Raw genomic sequence first — 26,585 nt, forward strand, 5'->3', positions numbered from 1 at the left:
CTTCCTTCCTTTCTTTCTTTCTTTCTTTCTTTCTTCCTTTCTACCTTTCTTTCTTTCTTTCTTCCTTTCTTCCTTTCTTCCTTTCTTCCTTCCTTTCTTCCTTCCTTTCTTTCTTCCTTTCTTCCTTCCTTTCTTCTTCTTCTGCTTCTTTTTTGCTTCTGTTTCTTCTTCTTTTGCTGCTGTTAAGAATGTACTGCATGTGAATGTAGTTGCACCTTTTCCTGAATCTCTTCATCCCACTGGGGTGAGTGGGAAGTGAGTGGCTGCATGGTACTTAGTTTGTGGCTGGGATTAAACCAAGATACAGATGTTGAAGCACAGGTATGTAAACTGTCCTGATAGTTTCAGCGAGACTGCTGAGGAATAAACTTAAGTGTCTGGTTTAGTACGTCCAACAAGAGAAATAATACAATATATCAACTCCACTAGACTTTTACAATGTTTGAAAAAAGCTCAGAAATATAAAGACTCAGACACACAAATAAGTTGCTGAAGGTTAAAAAGCTATTGCATGTCAACTGAGACACTAACTGCTCATGTGAATTCTTTTTCACTGCAGATGTGACTAAATCTAATTATCCCAATTATGCAAGAGTAGAAGCCCACACATTGACAGGAGAGGAGTGAGGAGGAGACGAGATGAAAATAGAGAGAAAAAGAGAGAGGCAGAAGGAAGGGAAGAAGGAAACTACCTGCTATCAAGAACCAAATAATTAAGAAAAATGTCAAGCATAAAATCATGGCATCTGGAAGCAGAGAAACCGTACTTATAGATGTGTGAAAAACACTAATCTAAACAAAAAATGAAAAGTTGGCACAGATTTCAAAGGGGTGATTTCTACATTAAAAGTTGGATAATCTTGCAGAAAACCCTATGGTTTTCATTTCTGCCTTTTTATGATCTCAGTATTTGTAAAATGTAACTGATTTTAGCTGAGATTTTTTTCCTCCTCAACATTTGATAGTTTACTTATTTTCATTAGGTTCCTCCTAGAATTTAATACACACTAAGCATATTTTTCCGGTAAGTTATCTGAGACATTTTATTCTGCAAGACATTAAAATAAGCTTTTTTTAATATCTTCTTTGTTTTCTTCTTTATTTTTTCCCTCTTTTTTTCTTTCTTTAAACCACGTGTGCATATAGACACATCTTCTCCTCTATTGTCTTTCTGGTGCTCCCAATTGCTTTCTTCTCACTTTTGTCACCAGTGTTGCTTCATGAGATTTAGACTTTTTCATTAGTTATGACTCATCAGAAAGGCACAATCATACCAATTCCTGCTCAGTGTCATCTACTCTCATTTAAATATAAAGTCTCTGCCTGCTGCTGAGCTTTCAAGTATGTTTTATTCACTGGACATTACAATAAAAATTGAAAGTGCCTTTCCTTGCTTCTGTCAAGTTGTGGGTTTGTTTTGCTTTACCTCTCAAATGTTCATGCCATTTCTAACTATCTGAATTTCTTTATTTCTTTTTTTCTTGTGAAGGCTTTATTATGAATAGTTTTACTAAATAAATCTGTGATCTAAATGAAATTTGACTAGAACTTTAACCAATATCATAATATGCCAGAAATTTTAAGCACAAGACATTCTTTGTAGAAATTGTAGGGTTTCCTGTTTAAAAGATACTAAGTTTGTGATAAAACAAGTAAGACTGAAACCTGCAAGGAAGTCTGAGTCTGAAGACTGTCATTAGCATAGATGTAGTATTTGTGGTAGTGACTTATTTCCCCTTTACAAAATAATAAGAGAACAAATCTTTAGTGGTATATCTACTTTCTTTAGCCATTAATCACTAACACCAAAACCTCATAAATATGGTGACAGACACAAAGTAATTCTTATATTTCAGAAAAGGTCAATCAAAAGTAGATATGGTAAAATTCCAGCCAATAAATAATCTTATAAGGCTAAATGTTGCACTCATTCTTTTCAAGTCACTCATTAGTCATCTACAGTGTTCTTGACATTTTAAACATATTATTTCAAAGTCCGTGCTTTATTATTGGGAAGGGAAGTTTTTTTAGCTTGAAAAGCTCCATCTATAGTTGGGGTCTGGATCACCATAAATGAACAGTTTCCCATTGGACAAGAAGCTACTGTGACAGAAACATTAATAATACCTCTGAACATCTACTGCCCCATTTCATATTTTTTGGAAGAGACTTACAGTTTTATGGAGAAATACTGGAGGAACAAAAAGAAGAAGGAACAAAGAGGTAGGAAAGGTTATTTTGTAGCTAAAGCTGGTTGAATTATTAATTCTTTAACATTTAATCTTTTAATTTAGTGCTTAAAATTAGAATCATAAGCTCACATTTTGAGTTTCAGTAGAAGGAGCTGCATCTTTGCATAACAGGCCATTCCTTTAAGGGTAAAATTTCTGAAGATGTTTAAATGACTTAGGTATCACTTTGAACTTGAAAGACAGTAGATGCATTTTCTAAAATCCCTGGAAATGGCTTAGATGCCCATGTAATTTTTTGAATTTCCTTCTCCTGCCCTTGATATCCAACAAGCACTAGGAAGTCTAATATAAGCATCTAATTTTGAAAATTTGTCCCTTATGGATGTACCGCTCAATGTGTTCCTTTCATTCTGCATTGAAATCATTCACACTGAATTTATACAGCTATTAAATTTATTGTAATAAGTTGCTGAAGGGATTTATTAATTTTTATAATCTAAGAATTAAACCCCCTTATTTTTGATAAACTTTTGAATTACTTAGGTCACAGAGTCTTATTTTCAAAAATGTCTCCATCACTGAGTAGTCTGTCCCATTGAAAGTTATCATTTTGCTGTAATATTATTCATAGGATGTGTTTGATCTATTCATATTTTATCTATTCACACAGGATATCTGCTCTTCAGCTGTTTGATGGCAGTTTTACAAGGACTATAATGACAAATATCCAAATATAAATGATTAATAAATCACTTAGTTATGCAGTTTCAGGAAAATAATCTGCTCCGTGTATTAAAAAAAGTGATGAAACTTTTCAGTTGGGAATATAGAGGCTGCCAAATACTTGTAAATAATTTGTAAAATACAGAATGAATTTGCTAATCACTGTAACAAATAAATAAAGGGAGAAATACAGGGAATTCAGAGAAAATAAGAGTGCTCAAGGGCATGGAAAAAAACTAATAAGAGCGTGAAAAGTCTGGATTTTTTTCTGAAAGGAAAAAGGAGAAATCAGATATGTGTATAAAATAATGAATGCTCAATAAAGCATAGACGAAAAAACAAAAAGGCCCATTTCCTATCTGGTTCTATGGTATAAGAACAAAGACATAATTAAATGGTGGAAGGCTTGAAATAAATAAAAGGATATAGTATATAACGTTAAGTCACGAGGCAAAGAAGCTGAAAAGACTAAAATGAAGACTGGATGTACAGTTCCCAGTGTGGACCAGTGTGGCACTTCTAGCTCCCACAGCCTGTGTGGAAGAGATCCTGGCCCACCCTGGTCTAGGAGTAGGCACACGAAGGAGACCTCAGGCTACAGACTGGCACAGAAGTACTTCTTGTTGGTGATAGATAGCACACTGAGTAGGACTGCACTGTAAGGAATCTTACAGTTTCACAGGTCTATTGCCATCTGTCTAGGGGGAGGATAATCAAACTCAGACCAGGAAAAAAAGAATCAAAATATTTATTGTGTTCTATTTCCCTTATTAAACTGTATAAACCCTTGTGCAACAACTTTGGAGACTGAGGGTAAGTAGAAGAAGAAGCTATAAACATGAAAAGAGAAGCATTAATACATAACACATTATGCTGGTGGAAGTATTTTGGAAATATTCTTATGACCTACATTTCTAATTAACAGCAACTCAAAGAGTTTTGTTTCCTACTGAGTTATGTCTGTGAGAAGCTAGTTTTGTATCTGTCGACCGTTTCTCTCTTTCCACAGATGTTGATATGAAACCCGGTATATGCACAGTAGTATGTATTATACTTAGACATTATTTTTCTGCTGTTACCAGATATACTTAGTACAATAGAACTCTAAGAAACAAAACAGAAATAATTTTCAAAGTCTCCAACCATAACATGCATACCCATATGATGTGTATAGGTATTCAGAAGGTCTAAACACTTGTATAGCTCCAATGCGAATCTTTTGTACAAGGCCCACATTGTTGAGAACTTTTTAAAAGATCCATTAACATCTGCTGTCTGAATCTTCATAAACTTAGTTCAGAGAGAGAATAAAAGTATTTTTGCATGATTTGATATAAAGCAGCAGCAACTGGGTCTGACTGGCTATACGCACCATAAAAACGTATTTAGCTGTCAGCTCAGCCATGATAACTGTCTATGTACATCTGCTGAGTCCATGCCAGTTGTGGAGTGGATCTCTTTCTCTGAAATTTAGGGACACTACCACAGATAATTAATTCATTATTGTGAACTGACTTCACAACAGTTTAATTAAGATTGCAGACCAGCCTCAGGGCTGACTATTATCATGGCATAGATGATAAATTAAAAGTTGAATAGCACTGATCTGGACATGCTAGATTAGTCACTTGGAAACAGTGTTTTCAGATCTATTAAAAAGCCTCATCTTTATCATAATATTTGAAAATCTCTTGACTGATTTCCTGGCATCCTGCATGCAGCAAAGGCTTTTTGTCTATATGTTAGTACTGAACAGTCTTTGGAGAGAGGATTTGAACAGCAGAGATTTGTAAACACAACTTTCACTGCTCAGTAGCTAAATAATGGAGCAACAACTTAGAGAAACAAAGAATATGCAGGATATGAAAATCAAGATAGCTAGCCACAGTGGCCAGGCTAACAGAGCATTACTTAATCTTCTGATTCTAAAGTTACAACTGCCAACTTGTGAACCATGTGAAAAGAAAGGTTAAGCGTGTTGGTCTTAGAATATGGGTTTGAATCAACCAAAAAACCAGAAGACAATGGGACTCAGAATGAAAATGTCTCTTTCATTATAACCAAGACTGGAAGAGCTTTTATAACAGCAGGAAAGCAGAGCAGCAGTTATATTCCAGTCCCTGTGCGTACTAGAGAGTCTGAATGGGAAGTGCCCTTTCCCCACTAGATGATTGAAAATAGCAGGTGATGAGACAAGAGTTTGCTGTGAAAGGACAATAAAATATAGACTTACAGAGAAAGTGAGCTATTCTGTTTCCACTTGTTCTGTTGTTTTCATTTGTTTCTGAAGCTTGATTACTTGGGTATAGCACAGAAACAATTCCCATGAGCTATTTTCTCATTTTGAGAACAGAAAGGAATAATATCAAGTGGTGTAAGGAAACAAGGGTGACAAAGGCTGGGAGCTGTGAGGGCTTAACATTCCTTGGAACCCTCTAGGGTAGTTCCCTTCTGAAGACACTTCTAGGCATTCAGAATCTATCTATTGCTTTTGGTAAGAAAACTTGCAATAGATTTATTTGCTTTAAAGACGACTATGGAAGAAAAGAATGGCTTATTCTATTCTGCCTCCCATGTAATCAACTAATTTAGAAGCCAAATTACAGTTACAGAAACTTTATTACTGGTGGTACCTGAGTCAGTATTAAAAAAACACACAAACAAAATAAAGTAAAATGAAAGCAAACTTTCTTGGCTTTTAGGTCGTAAGTTGAGCTGGGCTGGCAGTTAGAATACACTGTCCATCCACTTTTACGCAAAACAGATAGTATCTGCAAATCACTGAGATAAAAGCTGAGACCCAGAAAGCTGTTTTAGAAAGCTGAATTCTAGAGTACAACTTTAAGCAAAAATTGTTCATGGTTTGAGTGGCTATTTTCTAGAAAAGAATTTTAAGTATTTTCCTCCTGTTTTTTTCTCCCTTCTTGCACATGTGGTGAATCTGCACATTTATAACATCCATTAAATATTAAATAGCAATCTGAACGTTGTTTAATTTCCCAGAAACCTTGTTTTATGTATTTCTGGGAAGTTAAAAACTGTACTTCATATTATTTAACCACATTAGGGAACATAAATGGTGAAATAAAGGCTATGTTAAAGGTTCTGTAATGTCAAAGAAGAGAGTTGTTTAAGAAAAAAAAAAAAACAGTTTAGAAATGTCTTCTTTATGCTATTGTATGCAAATTCATTAAAATTTTGAACATGCCAAGGAACAGGATGCAATTAGCTTGAGGTGTGAAGAACACAGGCATATTTAAGTTTTGATCTGTACTTGCATCTGCTTGAAAGATCCTTAGGCACACAAGACTGGTCATGTATCTGTGTACTTGTAATTTAAAAATCACTTTGTAGGCTATTAAGCATCTGCCCTTAATTTCATAGGGATCACACTCCAAGGACATTCAGACAATAATCTGTGTATAAAGCTTTGATCTTCTCCCTGATCAGGCTAGTTTTACTATTGATTCCTTATTATAATTTATTTAACATAAAAGCTGTTACATAAGGTGGTTAAAGTTGCTTAATGAGCTAACCGATTAGGGAGAAGTGAATTTGAGATCACTTTGAACCCACTCTAATTTTCCCAAAGAACCAAAATTTATGAGGTTTGGCGTCCTGGAGGAAAAGAGTAGTGCACAGTTCTTTAATTAATAGCATATTTGGGTAGGAAAGATGTTCGCTACTGAACAACTTTGATTTTTTCATGGAACTAGAACATAAAACGAGCCCATTCTCTACCTTTAGTTATGCCCTTGACACTGAGCAGAATTTGCCCCATGGCAGACTGGAAGTCCTTCGCACTAACACAGACTAAACTCCAATTGTTCATTATTTTTAGATAAGATCAGAATAGAACTACTTAATCAAATAAAGTTATGGAGAAGAGGAGAGAACAGAGAAGCTGTGCTTGAAAGTATAAAAGAAAAGTTTGCTTATGGTAGTCTTTATCACATCTGTTTCTGTATCCCATTTTTAAACTGACTGGACCTTGATTAGATTTCACAACCCTGTTGCACGTGAATACATTCAGGTTCATAACTTTCGATCTCTAACAAATTAAATTGAGGTCACAGCTGAAAACTGAAATAGAATGATAGACAAAGTTAGTAGAGAAAAATATTTAGAAATAAATTCTTCATAAAATGGCTTTCAAATTTCTCAGTTGTCAACTCTGGCCTAGATTTTATTCTTTATTTCTTTTTGAACAAAGGTATAATAAGGGTTTCAATAAGGATCCTGACTGCCATTTTCCACACTATTGTATTATAAGCAGTCTGTGTCTCTGCCATCTTGACTTGTACTATATGCAATTGTGTAACAGCTGAGGATCCAGCCAATTATGACAGATTCAGGATGAAAAATAACTTTAAATGGAAATAATACCTCGATGCTTGACAAAACAGTAGCAACCTTTTATGTTCATATGCAAAACACCAACAAACAAAACACTTTGTTACTGTGGCACACAAGCCATAAAAAATCACCCTTGTTTAGTTTTAAGTGCCATTATCATGAATAGGACATGATGTAGAAAATTGGAGAAAAATAGAAATAAAAGCTAGCTTGAAAATCAACTGTATGTTTTAATATTTTCATCCCTTAGGAAGCCCTTCTTCACTGGTAATTTATGAGATAAGTATAGTTAGGTTAACTTTTTAAATTTTCTTCACACAGATGATCCACATTTGAAAAAATAATTTTTGCTTTATTTCTGATGCTCGCTTCTAAACATTTTTTTCAATCTTTAAAAATCGTTTGACTAAACCAGAATATATAGAATTTACTGTAGATTTGTAATTATCATGGTCTGGGATTAACAAAAAAAGCCTGAGACTGGTTTCAATGTCATTTAAGAGACAATGAAGACCAGAACCCCTACATGCATTTTTATCACTGAAATCGCTATGGAAATTACCTTGAATTTCAAGTCAAAAAGTGTACGTTTAAGACAATATATCTCAGTGTGGTCAGTTGTTTGCACTCTGTTCTTTGAAAAGAAATATCTTAGTTCTCCACTGATGCATCACTTGTCTTGCTAGGCGTTTGCAATTTAGAACAATTAAACACAAAGATTCAAGCACTTGATTATGTTCTATGACATTCAAATGATGGGTTTTAATATTTTTTTTTCTCAAGGAAATCCTATTTTTTTTTTCCTCAAGGAAATAAGAATAATTTCAACTTTAATCCAGCCTCCTAAATTCATCCTCTTAAGGTACCAATTCAAGCTGCTAAACTGGAGCTCAGTTGCCACTGCAGCCAGACTGCCATATGCTTTTTCTCTCTAAATTGCCTCCATCATTTCTGAACAGTTAGGAGACTGCTGTCTTTCTGCTTCCCAAGTGATCAACCTTGCCTTTTCTACTGCCATTCCATTTCAGCTCTGACAACTAATAATGTCATTTACTTGTTTCTGTATGAGCTTATTCTGTGTTGATGGTGGCTTTCCCTTCATAATTATCACAAAAGATTCGATGTGTGGTCCTCATGTCACAGAAGGGCAACCCAACTAGAGCAACTGTAACACCTGTGCTGCCTCAGAATAGGCACATAATTAACAGCCAATATACAGAGAAAGAACTTGCCAAAGGTTAAGAATAATAAACAAAATCAGGAAGTACCTCATCCTTTACATATTGCTTCACAGTTTTGCAAGTGAAGGTAGGGAAATTTTCTTCCCCGGTACTTTTCAAGGTGTCTGCTTGACATTGCAGGTATCTGTACTCAAAAGCAAAGCCTGATTTTGGCAGAGTTTTTCCTTAGGACTTTTTGATACATTTTGATTTTATAGTGGGTGTATGCAGGGCTTCTGAACTATTTTTGAAGAGGGGCAAGAAAATGTTAATGTAACAGAAGATGTTGGGAGAAGGATATAATGTTGAAAAAGGTCTCCCTGAATTTTGTATGCCAACCAGGCACTCCCTCTGCTGTATAGAATCTGTTGATATATTAGTTCTGTCAGACGTTTGTAACCTGCTAAGACTTCTCATGGGATTCATCATCTCCAGATCCAGCCTTTTCTGTTAGAGGAATATTTCATCCAATCAAAAAATTGCTAAGGTTAATGGGGACTTCAAGTATAATGCCTGAAAGGAGAGCTAAAATAGGAGAAGCTGTGTGTGTCATGTCCGTCCCCGCCACCCCACCCCACTCCCCGATAAATACGTTACTCAATTTTTATTGATGTTTTAATGCTTTGGAAAACAATGCAAACTGTCCTGCGCTAATAAAGGTGATGATGATTTAGCCAAAGATTTTGGAGACGTAGTATCTCTAGCACAATGGCTTGTATCAGTAAATGCAAACTGAAACAGAATACTAACAGAAATTCAATTCCCAGCTGCTTGAATTACTTTTACCCAGGAGCACCTTTTGCCTAATGCCAATGGAAACAAGATAACAGGAATCACAGGGTTTAAAGGATAAATCTCTACTCAATCAGACTAGATTCCCTACTGCATTGCCAAAGTTGAGGGTGGTGTTATTAATTCCATTAGTTAGCTAAAATCCTGTAGAAAGGAACAGAAAAAAAGATTCAATATTGCTATTGGTAAGGGCAAAGACTAAGATTTAAGTAGCATTTTATTGAATAATGAGTCATAAATTCAGCAGCCTACATTTTAAATAACTCTCAGCATAATAGCTTCAGAAACACGTTGGATATGAACTCTATTTTAGATGAAAACTAGGATCATTTTGTGCAAAGCAGCTTTTTGGTTTGTTATCAGTGACACCAATTGCCACAGAGACTGTCTTCCTGAAAATTTAATTTAACTTTGAATGACAAACCTATTAAAAACCTATATTTAATTTATTAACAAGTACTGCACTTAAAAACAAACTTCTAATATAATTATATATATACTAGCAAGACAATTTCTAAGTGATCTTTAAATACAAAGAGCTATTGTGTTGTAATTTAGCTTTTGAAAACTCTACCTGGATTTATGAAAAGTATAATGACTGAAAGTCTTATTTCTGCTGAAGTAAGTAGGAAAAAAATGAACCCACTATTAGTGAGTTGGATCTGTTTTCCTACACAATAATAGACGTTTGGATGGAGTAGAAACATATATTTAACAAAGGTGCATGGGATAGATGACAGTCAGGTATCATCTTTAGAAGCATAATTTTGATCTCATTAACAAACATGTTTTTTAAACATTCCTGCTTTTATATTACATTACATTGCATTTTATTGAAGTATTTGAAGGGGAAAGAAGGATCTGGTACATCTTAGTTGCCATTTGATACAGACACTGAGGGAAACCCAAAAATCATTTAAAACAATTTTCATACCTGCATAGAATCTTGAACAAACTTTGAGAGGAAGGACTGGTTAGAAACTGTAATCTTTGCGCAGTCTGAGGTAGAGTAGAGTAGTAAGTGAGGGAAAAGTGGCATGAGAAAGTGTACGAATTTAAAGAACCAGGCCTATCACTATACAGAAGTCTGAAGTATTTTTTTCCTGCCACTGCATCATCTGTGAATGTAGGAAATGCACCCATAGCAGCACAATCACTCAAAAAGTTCAGGCAAGCTGGGCGGACAACTAGCACAGCAAGGCATTTCAAATCACAGACAGCGTCTAAGTTGCCTTGCTCTGTGTCTCACAGCAGGAGAAATTTGGTTTCTTCAGACTCCCAACTGGATGTATCAACCCTAGGGTAAATCTTTTATACATTTCTTCAGCATTAGTTTGTGAGCATAATAATTCCCTGCAACAGAGCACTGCTGTCTTGATGAAAACACTTATAAATATTATAGAAAGCATGTCTTAAATACATAAAGCTCGTGTCAAGCTGATATTCAAATAGTTGTTATTCACTAGTAAGTGTCTTGTGAAGAAAAACATAGCACAACAGGAGCCAGTAGCAGTCAGAAAAAGCAAATACCTGAAATAAAATTCAGGTGTAACTGGTATTTCGTAAGAGTAAACAGATACAAGTTCTTTCTCATAAGGAGAGCTGAATTCCTGCTGTGCACAGTTTGGGAAACTTCAGGATTCCAGAAGCATGTGGAAGAGTTGGAATTTCTAAGGGAGTTCATAAATATTTTTCTGAATTTACAAGGCGGAATCTTGACCTTGTCAAAGTGTGTGGGAAAACTCCCTTTGATTACAAAACAGCTGGGTTTCCAGTAATCATGTTTGTTTCAGCATCTGCCAAGTCTGTACAGAGTGAGGGAGAGCAACTCTTTCAGGTAGAGGAGATCTTTAGTCCTGTTACCAGAAGCTTTTTCAGTGGTGATTTTGTAATGATGCATTTTTTTTGAACAGTACCTATTGTGGAAATAAAAGCATAGAGAAGGAACATATATTTTTGCTTCTGATATATTTAAAATAAGATAAAAGGATAAACACATGTGCTTACTTTCTTAAAATCCTCTTCTGCGCTATCAGTGATATAGCCAACACAGATTGCAGGACTGAATGAATGTGGAGGAATGATGAAATATTTTGTTAATACCACTCCCCACCCCCCTCCCCACCTTTTCTCTTTAATTTATGTTTATAAACATTTCCTGAAATTTTTGCTGTGTTTTCAGGCTTCTGTGTTTTCATTTTCCCTTCATTTGTCCAAAACCATTTAAGAAAATAATTTTACAATGTTAATTTAAAAAAAAAGAAAGCAAAAATTCTTCCTCCCCCACCCAAAGGAAGCCTCTCACCCAAACTCAGATGAACAGCTCTGAATTTAGAACTTTTGTTTAAGAGGGTATATATCTTCCTCTTTCCATTTCCTCTTAAATGCTGTAAGTCTCCTCTGTTGAAGGGGCTGTATTTTTGCTTACACTGGAGCTTCTGTCATGAAGCACAACCTTGTGAGGCAAGACTGGATAGAAACAGAACTAGAAAATGCTTAAGGTAAAATATTAAACATGCAGTTGGCTAGCCACAAAGGATTTGTGCTTTAAATAGGATTTAGCACATAACTTTTATTAACGTGAACAGACTCATTTAATCTAAAAGCAATTGTGTTGAGTGGTTTGAAAATTAAACAATGAAATATAATTTATTCTTCTGTATTACAAAACAGTCAAATGTGCTTAGTGAATTGTTCAGTTAACTATGCATAGAGCTTTAAAAAAATGTTTGTTCCTAAAAAAACCCAACAATATACATTTTTATTTTCTTTAACATAGGTATTTTTATCTAGTTTGACTTTAATAGGGTAAAATGGATCATTAAAACTTTCATCTTGAGAAATTGTTGGGATTTTTCTGAAACAGTGATTATCTTTTGCTCATCTTCTTTTGGTTTTCTTGCCATTTAGGTAGGGTCCTATCCACACTGATATTTTGTCATAAATATCCCACACCATTGCATGATTTTTGTGTAAGCACGCAGATCTCAATTTTCTGAAAAATAATGAAGCAATTTAAATATTAAATGGATTTTAAATTATCCAATTTCAGATAATTAAATAATTTAGACTAATTTCTGGAGTCAAGACATGAGTTTTTTTCTTCAGGAATGCAGAGGTTTAAATGCAGGAAGAAGGCGGTGTGAAGTAACGGAGAGCCGAGAGTAATGGGTTAGGAAAGGCTAACTGACTCAGCCTGCTCTCTCCTGAAAAGGATGCGCAATTCACTGCTTCAATGTATTCTTTACCTGTTGTTATCTTAAACTGCTAGGTTTATTAGGAACTTCAGCTGAATCATGGAATAGTTTAAAGCGTACCGGCACATTTCGGATATTTTGATTTCTAGTTTCATCATCATGAAAGACAAGTACATAAATATTCTTGCAGTTAGACTTCAAATGAGCGGAAACAATTGTTTTCCCATTTGTCAGAAAACTTGTATTAACTTTCCAATATTTTTTTTCCTTTCAGCTGTTTTTGCTGTACTTACACATTTATATCATTATTGTCAAGACATTTCTGTTGTATGGTATTATTGAAGTTGGTCTCTAACTGCAAGCCACAAGATCATAGGAACTTCTGGAGTCTTATGAAAGCCAATATAAAATATGCAGGTGAAAATATAATTGAATTCAAGATAAGACTTTCTTTCCTGACATTTTCCAGTTAGCTTTTTTGGTGGGCACCTATGGATAGAAGCATTTGATTTCAAATGACTTTGCAGGCCTACTGCATGTTTACATTTATGCACAAGTTAAACATTTCCGTGAACTGAGAATTAGTGTTTGGCATCTTGTATGAACTTAGTCCCTTGTTCAGCAAACATGGCTTAGACTGCTATGAACTTTTTCATCATGCATTGTATAGCAAAAGAGAACAAAGCACTTGGGAGTGATAATCTACCCTGTCGGTTGTTTAGAAGCAATATTTGGTTTAAAGTTCATTAATGTACAGAAATTCACTTCCTGACAAAAGAAAGGAAATTGTTCAACATACTAGATTATAGATTTTTACAAGTTTTATGCATTCTTGAAGTAATGGACTTAAACCAACTGTCATAAAAGTCAAAGTAATAATGTATAAATATTTTCCTACCAAACATTTTTCCTTTAGAATAAAATATGCTACTCTCTTTTCCTCTCCTTGTCTATTTCTGTTATAGTTAGTTTAATTTATACAGGAATATTATATCGCAGATTTCGGTAGCTGTGCTAACAAAGATAAATGGAAGCAGGGATTTCAATAAAACTTTGCAAACAATTCCATTATAGCTTGTCAAATGCACACAGAACCTCAGCTGCGAGTTGTTTCATTTTTATGTCAGTTTTGTCAACATCACTGACTAAAAGTATGGACCCTTACATTCAATCTCTGCACAAAAGAATAAATTGACAACTCAAGTATAAAGCTTTTAACTATGTTTTTAGCTCTGACATTTCTTACTGCCTTACAAGACTTTATACCAAAAAAGAAGAATTTCTGGAGAAACCTGAAGGCAAATTTTTGTGTTATTTGAATATTAATAAAGTATTCCAACAGAGTAGAAAATTTGCATAATTTTGTTTCTCCTTTTTACATTATTTTCATGCAAGTGGCAACAGGCAAATAATTTAAAAAATATTAACTCTTATTTATAAATTGTTTCTACTATGTTCATGGTGATATTGTGTTTACAACTTACAACCATTTAAAAATAGTGGGTTTTCTGTTTGCAGGAACTGAGTTATAAGGTCTTGGTTTTCACATCTTTTGTGACCACCATGCCCAAGTTCATATCTGCATAGGGCAATCTTATTTCAAAATTCACTAGTCTACACAGGCAGTGGTATCTTATAATGAATACAAGGAAACCTGCAGCCCAGAGTCACACATAACACAGCCTAGAGTCAAAGGAGAAGTGCCAAGTCCTCCGCTTGGGTCACAACACCCCCAGACAATGCTACAGGCCTGGGGAAGAGCAGCTGGGAAGCTGCCTGGTTGGGATGCTGGCTGATGGCCGGCTGAACATGAGCCAGCAGTGTGCCCAGGGGGCCAAGAAGGCCACCAGCATCCTGGCTTGTATCCCACACAGTGTGGCCAGCAGGACAAGGGCAGCGATTGTCCCCCTGTACTGGGCACTGGTGAGGCCGCACCTTGGCTCCTGTGTTCAGTGCTGGGCCCCTCACTTCAGGAGGGACATTGAGGTGCTGCAGCGTGTCCAGGGAAGGGCAACGGGGCTGGGGAAGGGTCTGGAGCACAAGTGTTATGAGGAGCAGCTGAGGTACCTGAGAGTGTTTAGTCTGGAAAAGAGACTCAGGGGTGATCTTACTGCTCTCTACAACTCCCAGAAAGGAGGTTGGGAAAAGAGGAAACAGCCTCAAGTTATGCCAGGGGAGGTTTAGATTGGATATTATGAAAAATTTCTTCACTAAAAGGATGTTGAAACATTGAATCAGGCTGCTCAGGGACATGATGGAGTCACCACCCCTAGAAGTATTAAAAAAACCATAGATGCAGTGCTCAGGGACATGGTTTAGTGATGGACTTGGCAGTCCTGGGTTAATGGTTGGTCTTGATAATCTTAAAGGTCTTTTCTAACTTAAATGATTCTATGATAATCTTGCAAAACCCTGGTGTTCTTACCCCTGTCTTTCTGCTTAGGAATCAGTTTGTGAGTTTCAGAGAGAGAATCAATTAGTTAGGCAACAGAATGTACTTAACTAACTTCTTATGACTGCCAGTATGAGTTACTAATTTCTCATTTAATCTGCTTTTATATATCTTTGCAGGTTTTATAAAAACCTATAAAACAAACAAGCCAGTCACCATAAATCCAAACCACTGTCAATTATTTGTTTAGGAAATTATTATAAGTAGAAAATCAAGATCAGAGGTGGGACTGAATTAAATCACGGACCATCAAGTTAATACATTCAGCAATCAAATCATTAAGTTAATACAGGATGCAGTCAATTCTTAGGGGTCTTACAACAGGAACTGAATTAGGTTGTTCAGTTCCTTATCCCAGTAGAAGTAACCTTCTAAATTTGCCTGAATATAAAAATCCAAATTCATTTAACATTCAGTACTCAGGTCAAATTGAGATTCTTTTTCTTGAAAATACCCAGTGTACAGGACATCTCTCTGCTACTCCCTGCTTCTTTTTATTCCCATTCAGTCTGTGTTCTGCAGTCCTGAATCTTTAAGAGTCAACTGATCATACATGTTTTCTTACAAAGGTAAACTGGATTCTCTGACAGTTCATGCAAAAGTTTAAAGGGAAAACACCGCTGTGGTTTACCAAACAGAACTTCTTTTGCTTTCTAGAGCTAGGAAATTATTCTCGCTGCATTCTCAAGGGATGGGGATTATTCCTTATAGGAAGGCAGGCTGAATAAAGGCACATATACATATATTAAAGTGTCAGATGTATTATATAAAAATATGAGGAAACCATAAGCAAAGCCTAAAATCTTTATGCTTTGTGGCATTTCAAGGCACATACTATTAGAATCTATGCTGTAGTTCAGGAACAAAGTTAAGACAAATTTTTTGATCCCTTTGATGATAAACGGTGTGTGTTATTTACTAAGAAACTTTCCTTAGGCAGCAGGAGTACATGCTTCTGTGGGTAAACTAATCAAATACTAAAATCCAAAATCATTTGACAATGACAGATATTGGCCTTGGCAAGGTGGTTAATTTATATAACAAATTTTCAACATTAAAAATATTTTAATGGAATACAGTAAATCCAAAAGGGTTCATTTAACAAAAATAAAATAATCTTCATTTGGGATCATTTTGATTTTGACATAGTCATATTTTCACTAATTTAAGCCTTGTTGATGTGATATAGACTGGAATCCAATTGGGGAATGGGATGCTGAGTAAGCTGCAGCAGAAATATTCTGCGCTTATAAGTACTAAATCTAAAATGGGTGCTTATAATGTAGTTCAACATTTTCTATGTAAAACTGTATATACAAAAAAAATTTATTTCTTACGGGTAACAGCCAATCATTTTCTTATATTGTTTAGTTAATTATGTTGAGAACAATCTACATAATTATCTTGCTATAATTGGTGTTTCTGTTATACTGTAGTTTTATTTCTTTTATAAACCATTAACTTTATTAACACTACACTTTTCATGCCAATAAACATATTAGAATATCTACATTTCTTCCCTGCAGTTAAATACTCATAAGTTTAAGACATTGTTTATTCAAAATCACGTGATAGCAGGTAATTACAAACATTCTATGACAGAATATGTTTATAATTTACTAAGAATAATTGTTTCTCTTTGGTTTTCTGCAGCTATTATTATGATAGAAAAGTATTACTTTTCTGATAAGCCAAAGTCCTACTTACTGAGTTGCACTTGATTTGTGCATTTATGGAAGAGAACTAAGACAATGCTGCTCCCATACCTTGTTATCCAAACAGCATAGGCTCCTATATTCAAAACTGGGCTTCTAGCGAGTGTATCTAGCACCTTTTTTTGCAAGTGACATGACTTTCTTCATGATGTGAATAGATGAAAGCTCTCCAAGTCTTAAAAAAAAAAAAAAAAAAAAAAAAAAAAGCAAAGAGGAAGCCGCATCACTATGTTGCCCAGTCTGTTAGAAAAAAAAAAAAAAAGCTGAGAGATCAGCTGTATCATATTAACATTTACAGTGTGCTAATATGGTCACAGGGCTTCCAGTGAGGTCTCTGCATAGTCAGCAAGTTTTCTTCTGCATGCAAAGGGCCCTTAGATAACAATGTGTTTACAACTCTGTCTTTATGACCTCTCACAAAAGCAAGCCAGAAATATAATTTTAAATAGAATTAGAACTTACGTTCCAATTGTTGTGGAAATAGGAAGTTTTAAAGTACAGGCAGTTTGGATGGATGGAAGCTTGTTACAGTATCAGACAGAGGAACTACCTATAATGTGGTTCCGAAAATATTAAGAATATCAAGAATAAGACAAACAGGTCCTACTCTGTCTTTGAAGAAAATCTTACAGGATTTTAGCTGCAAATATTTCAAACCCCATGATTTGAATTAGAAATAATAAATAAATCTGTACTTACTACCAGACACAACTATAAATAAATGTTACCATATACTGATGAATAATTGTGATTATAAAGCCACTAGAGTAATTATTTTTTTTCCCAGAAAGCATGTCTAAATAGAAATAAATTCAAGGAACGTGTGATCTGCTTGTGGATAAGCCTTGAACAGAAGGAGAGGTTAACATTTTTAGCTAAATTATGCATTGCAAATGGCTCACTCAGTTTTGTTTCATTTGCATAAGTGGCCCTGGTTCAAAAACTTACTGATTGCAATGGAAACAATTTCACTGGCTTAATATTTTTTTTTAAACCACTGTATGTAGGGTTCAAAAATAGAGGATAGAGGGAAAACCAGCACAAAATGCCCTTTATAAACCACCTTCCTGTCCTTAATTAACATGGCAACATAATGTCTTCATAAACGAAGTTCTATAACTGACCATCTGGAATAAAGAATTTTACTGAAAATGGAGGATAAACAATTTCAAGTTGCAGACAGAAATCCTCACTACTAAGACCTGATGCTTTATCCCCTTAAGCTATGTTTTATAAGAAGGAAAATTTGTCTGATTAGCGGTCTTCGGATAACTTTGTATTTCAGGAAGATGAAGTAGAGAAAACACATGCCATTAGTCCAGTGACTGCTTCTGTTTTAGGAAGTAGTAATAAGTTGCCCAGAGGTTTGCAACAATGGGTTCTAAGGTATGTAAGGAAGGACTAAGAAATCAATTTTCATGATTTTTCTAGATTATTTTTAAAACTTGCATCTTTCAGCAGCATTTTGTAATCACCATTTTTTAAAAAATGTTAATACTATCCTAATTAGTCTGATGTAAATTATCAACCACTAAACTACAGAACCTGCCAAAATAGAAAATGCTAGGTAATGTATCATGTATAAAAAATATGTTGATCAGCAACTTGGATGTCTATTATTTCTCATTCAATCAAATAATTCAGGAAATGTTATGGTTTGACCTAAGAAATAAATTGCAGATCTTCATCTTTATTTCATTAACTGACTACAAACTCAGTGAAAAAAACCCAGATTAATAATTTTTGTCTACTTAAGAAATGTGAATGGGATTTTTCTATTAATTATTATTCAAAACTGATACTTTCATAACACTGTTTTGAAGTGCAGAGCTCCACAGAGATATGACCTACAGATACTTGGTTTTATTTCAACTTCTTGCCTTTGTATCACTCTGAAACCGCATAGTTGCATAGTCATCTGCTAGCCATGAGGGATACTTTTGCTGTCAATACAGTCACAGTTAATGAAAATATGAGAACGTTTACAAAGCTGATCAAGATTTATGAGCCAATAAGCAACCTCGAGGGCGGGGGTTAAAGAAAAAGACCTAGCTAACATGCTAATCTTGTCAAAGAATTATTCATTCTGGAGCAGCTGCTATCTCTGATATACATTCTATGCAGAAACATTGCTTGAAATATCAGCTTGGGATTTGCAACTTGGAAAATGCAGGGGTTTTTTTTTTGTACTTTCCTTATTTACCTAAATTAGTTTTTAACGTCCTAGTGTGATTACTTAATAGGTAAACTCCTCATAGATGGCTGCAGTTCCTTTATATTCATTCTTTGCTATAGTTTTAGAATTCAAGATTTTCAGTTCTGGCTGAGAAACGTGAACTTTCAAGGAACTTCACATTTGTATATAGGAGTAAAGTTGAGCCATTTGCATATGCCTTGCTTCCCAAATTTGGCACAAAGTCACCAGAGCAACTGAACTTCTGTGAGCAAAAATGAATCTTTGATCTAATTTAGATATTTTTACTAGAAGACTTATGACCATGTATCCTTAAGGAATTACTGCAGTGTAATTCAATTGTGCCACATTATTTTAACCTAAAGTGACATCTGGATATAATTCACAATTTTAAAATGAGCTGTAGGTTTGAGTCAGAATACCTACCACACTAGAAAAACATATTTCTTGAACATGAGATGGAATTTTTTCTTTTTATTAACCTTTATAAATGAGCAAAAAGATATTTCTACAGGTTAGAAGAATAAACTAGAGTTTAGAAGTCTCACATTGTGCTTTTGTCCAGAGGTATTTTAGGTAAACAAGCAAATCACATCCAACTTTCATGTATCATTGATTTAAACCTGTTAAATCAGCACTTTATTATCTGAAAAGGGTTTGGGGAAGATTAATACATTTTAAAAGTTGACTATTATAGCTAATGTAACAAGAATAGGTGTCTTAGAACTACAGGAGGCAGATACATTCAGAAAAAACAAAGAATGTTTAAATTTTAAATAAATGCATTAAAAAGACATTATGATCATTCACTTAATGTTACCATAACTTAGGTGTTAAGTCGATTATATTGATTGCAGATGTGACAGTGTAAGGATATAAATAAAGCAAAGCTTGTAGGAAGATATAGTATCTTTTTTTAGATCAATTGGTACAGCTTGAGAAAAAAAGGCAAGCATTTGAATCCATAAGCTCTTCTGCTATCAGAAACTGAAGAAACAATTTTCAAAGGTAAGTACAAGTTTTAGAACAAATGCTGTGAATGTAACAAGATACATTAATCAGACTGTCTTAAAGAAAAGAGTTGATACCAAAATTGTATTCAAGGAGAAAGATGAGATGAATTACCATGATCCATGAAACCATTATCTCTAGAGTTTATGATTTTGGAGAGCTGATGATGTTATTTTATTCTCCAGCCTAATCTTTTAGAAGGTTGTTTATTTTAATTTTTTAATTAGTTTTATTTTACTTAGAATTCCCTTAAAAATATTGAGATTGCAGAGGTGAGGTGACTGAGGTAGGGATTTTGGAAATGTTCTCTTAATGATGATTAGATTTTAATCTAAAAAGAGAACATCAACATATTTTCTACACAAGCATATTTTAGTGTGTAGTGGTTAATTGCATGCCAGCAATTTCCATTTTATATGTATTGACACACTTGCGCATGTTGCTCAGTTATAGTCATGTTTGATTTGATGCCTGATCTCAGAAATTTTGTTTCTGAAGACAACAGACAGGTTGAAGACCAGATTCTGGGAAGCTTTTTTTTTCAGGTAGGGTTTTTTTTTATATAACTCTTAATTGCCCAGTGATTCTAGATTCCAGAACAAGTAAATAACAGAAAAAATATAAGTGGGTTTGACACTTGCTTTCTCTGTATTCTGAAGTCACTCTTTACAACGTATTTGGATTTTTCTCTATAAAAATCTGCTTGCTGGAAAAAACTCTCATCTTGACTGTTGAGATAGGAATCACAACTATGTTACCCAGAGCACACAGAGGTGTTTTCCTGAGGGCCTCTTAAATAACTTAATATATTAACAAGACAGTTTCACAGAGCTATTATATGTGCAATACACATCAATGACAGAGCATTTTCCTATATATTGTGGGATAACTATTATAAAGTCAGTAAGAAAAAAAGCCAACAAAACTCTTTCTACTTATGACTACTGTACTCATTTGCACAAAAGACCTCTGGAGACAGAAGATGTACAATTCAGTCAACATTTTGCTAAGTGTGGTGGAAGGCCCCAGGCAGATTTATCCCAGCGTTTCCTAACTCATAGATAGCGTAGACTATACACACTGCTAATAAACAAAACATTGAGGCATTTCAATCAGATTTCCCCCTGATCTCCTAGCTCTGTTTAGCTTAGATTTTTCCCTGATAGAACAGTTTCATATTTTGTGAAATCATGGAAATTAAAATTTGATTTTGTCTTAATTTACAAAGACATGAACAACCCCATACCCTCTATTAAACAACTTTTGTTTCAAGTGATGATAAATCAAAAGCTGTAAAAGATGCTTCAGGAAAATTTACCTGAAGAGTTATTGCACCCAGATGCCATTAATTTGAAATGAAGACTAAATTGCCATCTGAACAAAAGCAGTTGCAACAAGATTTGGGGCTATGATCTCTGATAAGAATCATCAAAAACACTAAAAGAAGAATGATTACCTGAAACCACAGGAAGCTGCATTTATTTTGTTTTGCTTTCCCCCATACTGTATTTCTCTCTCTGTAAGTATATTTATTTATGGAACACCTGATTCCCTTCTATTCTCAGCATAATTGGACGTATATGTAAGAAGGTTTAGACTTAAAGCTTACTACTTGTATCTCACTCTCACTAAACAATATATTTTAAATATGAATTGTTTTTGCCTCAGCAGGGTAACATTTTTTATGTGTGATGCTTGTCAGGTGTGTACTTTATCCTATTTCCTACTGAATTTTAGAAAAATAATTTTTTAGGAAATATTTCACTCCAATTTTAAAGACAGAACTGCTGGAAGCTCAATGGTCATTGCCATGAAAATAATATTAAACTTTAATTTAATCAGTCAGTTACATGAGATTAATTTCCAGATGAAAATCATAAAATAACACGAATTGTTTCATAAACTAACATGAATTTGTTTCAACCTGCAATATATCCCTGAACTTGTTGTTCTATTCTGGGCAAGATTAAGGGTATCTGGACAACTGAAATAGTACTTGGACTAATAAAAGATGTTTATTTAAAGGTGTCTTTAAAAAAAGCAAACACAAGAAACCCCAACACAAAACCAAAACCCAACCCAACAACCAAACCAACCTCATTATAATGAGGTTCCAGAAAACACTGACTCTAAGCTGGGTCCCTAGGTTTATCTTTCTTATCTTTTTCATTGAAGTTTGCGTGGTTGCAAACTACTTCAATTTTTTTTGTATCTTCATGTATTGTTTTGAACAATTGGAGAGACATTGAGGTGTCTGAATTACAGAGAACTGTATAATTTCAGATCCTCTAAAGCAGGGGTCCTCAAACTACGGCCCACGGGCCAGATACGGCCCCCCCAGGGTCCTCAGTCCAGCCCCCGGTATTTACAGACCCCCACACCCCCCCCACCGGGGGTTGGGGTGGAAACCAAGCAGCCGTAGATGGCTGCCTGCCACTTCATCCGCATGCCGGCCCCCTGTGTAAAAAGTTTGAGAACCCCTGCTCTAAAGCATTTAGGATTTCCTTAAAAAGTTAACAGGCATGACACTGGACCTATAGGAGACACGTGTTTTTGAGACAGCTGCTGGAAGCTAAGCAGGACATGTGGGCTGTTTAAATTGGCTCTAGACATCGTTGTTTAAACAACTAAAGCCCACCATAGGTTTTTAACTACTACAAACCTAACCTTATATTTTGTTACTAACATCTGCATTTTATTGTCTTATTGTTCATGTTTTCTAAACATCTCCCCCTCTGTTCTTCTTTCAACTTCCTTCAGTACAACAAATTCTGAAAATGTGGCATCCCAAAATATTCCAGAAGAGACCTACCAAGCTAAGTAGAATGAACTATTTCCCAAATACATATTACCTCATTTTGCAAGTATTATCTTTTTGTATGAACCTCTTTCAAAATTCACATTGTTGCCTAACTTTATGGGTCATTTTAACTTTCCAAAGCCAAAGTATTTTCTCAAGCACAAAATATTCCCTGTTTAGGATGTGATCCATTAGAAAAGAACTCGCTACCCCTACTATTACAGTGTCACAAGTATGATTTATTAAGTATCTAGTCCATTATCTAGGTCCTAAGACTCAAACCCAGGAGACAGTATGATAGACCTCATTTTAATATTCTCTTTTTCCATTCAGCTAAGAACTCAGCCAACCAGGGTTCCACCTCCACCATTTTTCTTATACAAGAAATAATTTGTATTTCTTATTATACAATTATTATACAATATTATACAAAAGACTTTTTGAAAAAATATATAACACACATACTACCTTACTACCAGAGCAGTAACCTCATCAGTAAATCAGGCTTGTTGCAAGGATCTTTCTTGACTGAATTAATATCAGGTTTTGTGTATGTTTCACCATCATCTCCTAGGGTGCTCAGAAGCTGATCACTTAACTGTTTGTTTCAAGGGGTTTATCCTCTTTCCCACTCCCCCCAAAATTAGTTAATTAGGCCAATTAGTAAATAATTCTGCATTCTCATTTTTTCCTATTGGCTGAAATCTTAAGAACAAACATTCCTTTGAGATCTTGATCACCTGAGACCAGAAACAAATGCACCTGTTTCAGGGCCCTGAGCACATCCTGCTGATCTGGCTGCTGGACTTTAGATGGAGGTGGCTCCTTGCTTTATACAAGGTCACCATCTGCACACTAAAAGCCTGTTCCTTCTGTTTGGAAGCTGCTGTAACCTTGCATTGTGATTGCTAGTAACAGGCAGTAAACTTTGTATGAATTTGCACGGTCTCTAGACTGAGACGTTTCAGGCCTGCCCTGTCGTAGTATTTCTTGATCTGCAACTTTGGTTTACTAGGTTTAGCTGTGGCAGTAATTTCTCTCTTGGCAGTAATTTCTTTAGTTGACCAAGTGTTTATGTCTAATTTCTTTCACTTTTGTTTATCTTTTTGTGGTATAAGCACTTCTTCTAGGCAGAATGGGATATTTATGACACTTGCAGAATGATGTAGTGTAGAGGTACAGGCTGGGTACAGTAACAGAGGCCTCAAAAAATGGATACACGGGATGTGGTATTGAGGAGTACAGGCATGGGCTGGTAACAGATGGAGCACAGCTTTGTATGGGAGAACTCACTCCTATAAAATGCTCACTAATGATCAGTAATTAAAAAAAAAAAAATGAGCTGGATATCCTCTAAACTGGTTTAAGGATAACAAAGATAACAAAGTAATGGTATCTAAAGTGCAAATATAGTAACCCTGTGTGTAATCTGGAGCGCCAGACCAATGAAAACTGAAAGATGTAAATGTGTGTTCACAGACTGTGTGTGTGTATGTATAAGGGGAAAAAAAGGAGAGGAAGAAGAAATCATCATGAACACTGTATAGTTCCCAGTGAAGGGCTCCAAATGCTGACTACTTTCCACAACAACATCCCCCCCCCCCCCCCGAACAGCGGCCAGTGTGAAGACACCACCTTAGGATCCAGAGGATTTGTGGAAGGATGACTGTAACGTGAGGAAGAGGGATAGAAACTAAGCGTGTATGTTAATCGTTAGCAGGAATACAATTAAAATTGTATTTTAAGTATTAAAAGCACTTTAACTGCATTGTCATTGCAGTGTTATTCTTTGCTCTTTTTAAACAATGTTTGTTTCATTTGTAAAACTAGGTCTACAGTAGTGATGACCTTTGAATTAGATTAAGATTTCCCTTACACTAATAATAAATGATTGGCTTTATGTAGATAGGTATTTGTGTGGTATGCTTCCCTTGCCCATTAGCAAGATTCTGAGCGTAACGCTCCTTTTGAGATGAGCTCTCATGCTTGGGTCCCAGCTAAGGTTGTACCTCATCAGCATTATAGCCATACCAGCACTGGCCAAGTACGCCCCAACTTTGTCCCAGCCCTACAGACTGCCTTCATCTCAGATCTGTTGCATTACTATGGACTTGCACAGGATTTAGAGCTTGCTTGTTGTTATTTGGTTGTAATCCTATCCTGACCTCCCTCACTGACATTGGAGGCAGTACCTCACTGCTCTGGGCTTGCCTGGCAAGCTGGTTTCCTGGATGCCCTGGCAGATCTGCAGCCTGCCCTGCTCTGCTCCCTGCTTGAGGCTGCTGGGTGAGGCCCTGCCCTGCCAGACCCATGAAAATTCCCGGCAACTTCCAGCTCCCTGACCCACGGAGCAGTGCAGCTGAGAGCAAAACTTCTGTGTGGGCCTTGGGGAAAACCTGATGTCAAAGCAATGACTTCAGTGTTTATTTACATATAGGTTTGCATCTGAATAAATGAGACTAAGTGATGTGAACATGGGATTCAGTTGGGGTTTTTTTTGTTTGTTTCTGGATTTTTGTTGTTGTTGTTTTTGTTGTTGTTTTTTTTTTTTTTTTAACAGCAGGTGCTGATGAAGTTTAAAAGGGAATACAGTAAGTGGGTGAAAGTAGATAATTAGTTCACTCGGCTACACAAAGAAAAGTCTAGATTAAAGCTTTCCCTTTCTATTTTCTCAATTAAAGTTGAGTGACCTGACTAAACATTGTGTTCTGTGATGCTCCACTTCCTGTTCGGAACACTTTATACAGATTATTAATTGCATACTCTTTTAGAAAAATTAAATGGTCCTTAGTTATGAGCTATTTATATTTTGCAATTTTTCTTCATTTGGTTTAAATTAGAAAATTAAGATAGGCCGGAGATTCAGCTAGCAATGAAAGTTTGGTTAAAATAGATGTGTTTGTCCTAGAAAATAAAGATTTTAGTATTTTCCTCTTTTAAAAATCAGTAACAAAATTAGTCAGAAGAGTCTTGACTGGCCTAATACATGTGAATTTTAACAGACGGAGGCAGAGGACACATTCTAATATGTAAATTTTTACAAAAAAGTGATCATTATCTGTAAACATAGAAAGGAACTTTATACATTCCCACAGAGGCAGAAGGTAGCTAGAACCTCAATATTCATACCTCCTATAGACTTAGATTAGGCATAAAACAACAGTTACTAGAAGAAAGAAATGGCTTATCGGAACTGTTCTTCTGGAAGGCTAGTCATTACTATGACTGAATCTTAATGGGATTTTGGTGTTAATGTTTTAACTATTGTCTTTAGAAAAATACCTTGTATTTTGTAATATCACATTTTTTACTTTCAAAATTTAATTGTCCATTACTTGTAACTCCCTTGAATCCATTATTCATTGGATGCAAAATGTTAGAATAATGGAAATTTCTTACAAGATAAGAATATAAGCGAAGCCCTTGAAAAAAAGCAATGGCTTCCCTACAGTACCTAGATGCTGGTTTAATTATGCCCTAGAATGCTGTCTTATGAATAACACTCATTAGGTGGCTTGATAATTCAAATTCATTTGTTCTCAAAACTTCGAATTTAATTGTACTGCTACCACTATATATCCTGCTTTAGAAATACAAGATTTGCATATGCCTACTGTACTGAAAACAATACATGCCACAGTCTGAGACATAAAACTTTTGCTTAGATATTAGTTTCATCTATGATATTTGTTAAAGCTGGAGTCTTATTTTGTCTTACTCCTCCCCTAGGCATTAATCTATCTTTTGGATCTCATTAAAGAATTCATTACTTGACAGGTTTTTGCCATTATTTATTATATATTTTTTAACAATCCATACTTCATTAAATTAAACTTAAACCAGCTCTAGAAACCAGTGACAGGAGTCAAAAAATATATAGTCTCTCCAAAATCCATGGTTTACTTGGAAATGTGTAATAAAAAGACTTAAATT

The 26,585-nt window shown here is 35.2% G+C and overlaps 1 long non-coding RNA gene across 1 annotated transcript in view; it reads right to left on the minus strand.

Annotated features, from left to right (window-relative positions):
* The window catches only part of LOC308067156, a 63,789-nt gene continuing 37,204 nt past the window's right edge, over window positions 1–26,585 (minus strand). Inside the window, exon 2 of the long non-coding RNA XR_013929463.1 lies at window positions 1–26,585. This exon is cut by the window's right edge and continues 16,459 nt beyond it. This is a non-coding gene — a long non-coding RNA (uncharacterized lncRNA).

Source organism: Falco punctatus, assembly GCF_963210335.1.
Source record: "Falco punctatus genome assembly, chromosome: 7".
In the NCBI taxonomy this organism is placed as follows: Eukaryota; Metazoa; Chordata; class Aves; order Falconiformes; family Falconidae; genus Falco; species Falco punctatus.